Source organism: Myotis davidii, unplaced genomic scaffold (assembly GCF_000327345.1).
Source record: "Myotis davidii unplaced genomic scaffold, ASM32734v1 scaffold185, whole genome shotgun sequence".
Taxonomy (NCBI): domain Eukaryota; kingdom Metazoa; phylum Chordata; class Mammalia; order Chiroptera; family Vespertilionidae; genus Myotis; species Myotis davidii.
In genome coordinates, this window is record NW_006297811.1 from 4,095,498 (window position 1) to 4,098,601 (window position 3,104).

Here is a 3,104-nt window from a genome sequence, read left to right on the forward strand (position 1 = left end):
CAGACAGAGAAAAACAAATACCATATGATCTCACTTATATGTGGAATCTAATGAACAAAATAATCTGATGAACAAAATAGAAATGCATGGAAACATGGAACAGATTAACCACTGTCAGAGGGGAGGGGGGTTGGGAGGCTGCTTAATGAAAGAGGATGAAGGGATTAAGCAAAAACACACACACATGTATGCATAACACATAGACACAGACAACAGTGTGTTAATAATCAGAAGGAAAGGGGGTAGGGGTAGGTGAAGGTGGGCAAAGGGGGAGGGAATGGGGATGAAAGAGACTTTGCTTGGGGCTATGGGTGCACAATGCAGTATGCAGACAATGCTTTATTGAATTGTACACTTGAAACCTGCATGGTTTTGCAAACCAAGTCACCCCAATAAATTCAATTAAAATAAAAGAATGGGCAAGGATCTTGGTTTTATTACCTCACTGGGACCTTTAGTCTTCAACCCAGGCTTTTCTTTCTTTCTTTTTTTAAAATATTTTATTGCTTTTTTTACAGAGAGGAAGGAAGAGGGATAGAGAGAAACATCGATAAGAGAGAAACACCACTAAGCTGCCCCCTGCCCACCCCCTACATGGGGATGTGCCCACAACCAAGGCACATGCCCTTGACTGGAATCGAACCCCGGACCCTTGAGTCCACAGGCCAACGCTCTATCCACTGAGCCAAACTGGCCAGGGCCCCAGGCTTTTCTTATAGAGTGATCTAATTGTCATTTGTGCATGTTTACTGCAAAAACAATGGATGGGTTTTGTGATATCCTGATACTTGATCAATTGGGTATTAGTTTTATGTTGACTTTATAACTTTCCTGAGTACAAATTTTAAAATATGTACCTTACCCATCTTATTTTGCTGTTTATTTTATCTTAAATGTTTATTTTTAAATGTTCCTTTTATTTATTTTAAAAATAGGGGAAAAGTGACAGCACAAAATTCAAAACTTTGAAGAGAGTAAGCAAACTTGTTTATGAATTTTATTGTATATATATTATTTATTTCAGAGAGGAAGGGAGAGGGAGATAGAAACATCAATGGTGAGAGAGAATCATTGATTGGCTGCCTCCTGCATGCCCTCCACTAGGGATTGAGCCCTCAGCCTGAGCATGTGACCTGATCAGGAATCTAACTGTGACCTCCTCGTTCAGATCGACGATAAACCATTGAGCAATGCTGGTTGGACTAACCCAATAAATTCTTTATTTTGTGTTTTGCTTTTGAAAATGTTTTACTTTCCCACCAATTTTACTTTCTTTCCCTCCCCCCCCGCCCCCAGTCCTAATAAATTCTTAAGCTTTACCAACACCTTACTGAATTACTTTCCAATGCAGAACATCTTTCCACTATTAGGAATTGAGAAAAGAAAAAAAGCAGTACCTGACATTTAGAAGCTGGCCTGGCACTCAGAGCAAGGCCATATTTTTTCTTCTATGAGCTATAAATAATCTAATAGAACACCAATCTCAGACAAGTTTATTCTGAGACCATGATAAAATGAGACAGAACACGGCCACTTCATAATTTTGCCTCAGCACAGACATAAACAAGGTCACTGTGCCACCCCCACGATACCTACAAAACACCCCTCCCTCAGCAGAATGAGTGACTGCTATTTCTTTACCAATTACAGTTTACCCTCGTGCTGGTTTTCTCTTCCATGAGTAAGATTTATTGAGATAATCAATCACAGACTCTCCCCAAGTCACCTAATCAAAGTCCAAATCCTGTAATTAGTTCTTTCTACCAATCTCTTGCTGAGAGATGTCACAATTCCCCATGGTGTATATTCTCTCTCTCTCTACATCAAGGAATAAACTCAACTTATTTAGCTACAGGTATGTTTCTGGTGGTTCTTTGGCTGAAGGGCATTGACAGAATATATAAATAAATTAAGTAATTAGTTTGTTCAGCAAACTTTAATTAAGCTTGTAGTATGTGGTTCCAAATTGCTTGAGTGTTTTGGTTTAAAATCTTTGAAAACATGATGAAAGTTACAGACCCTCTTGATGCAAAACAATGAACATTCACTCAAAGATTCACCTACGTTTTCAGGAGTTCACAGACCTCTTTGATTAATAGTCTGAATTTAATCATTAGAATAAGATACACTCTACTTTCAAGGAGTTCAAGATCAGCACAAGGGATGAAGGGACATATTTCTTTATTGGGACCATTCTTCAAATAGAGATGATTTACAAATGAAAACTATCTCCTAAGTAGAACCTGGTTTATGTAAGGTTAATTGTGGCAGTGTATTCTTTTTCCTTCTATAATGTGTGTGTGTGTATGTGTGTATATATATATATGTGTGTATGTGTGTGTATACATATATATATGTGTGTGTGTGTGTGTGATTTATTTAATGTCAGAGAGGAAGGGAGAGGAAGAGAGAGACAGAAACATCAATGATGAGAGAGAATCATTGATCAGCTGTCTTCTGCATGCCCCCTACTGGGGATGGAGCCCGAAACCCAGGCATGTACCCTGACCAGGAATTGAACTGTGACCTCCTAGTTCACAGTTCAATGCGCAAGCATTGAGCCACACTGGCTTGGCTCCTTTTGCAATATTTTAAAGATTAGATCATTTCATTATCAATTTATGGAAGCTACACATTTCTGAGAGAAAGAGAGGGTGGGAGCGAGAGAGAAGCAATGCAACATGTGCAATTTCACACAATGCTACTTTCAAATGGTATAGGATTTTTCCTTCTTTCTTTTTTTTTTCTTTCTTGATGTGGGAGGTTTATTACAGTAGGGGGGAAAAAAAGCATGGTAGACAATATATTCTCACCAAATCAAAAGCAGTACAAAAGTTTTAAGACTACAGAACTACACACCGTACCTAATGCATCATTAAAAATAGAAGACAGTATTTCCCTCAGCAAATAAAACAGCATACTGATATGCTGTTAATGCTTATCTTTTAATGTGTACTGTCATTCATAAGTTATTTACAACTTATACTGTGTGAAGAGAACTAGAATGTAAATTTTCTGCAAAACTGGAAAAAAGCAATACAAAATTTGTGAAAGCCTGTGTTTATATTATACAAAAGTCAGTTTTTCTCTTCCACTACCATTTA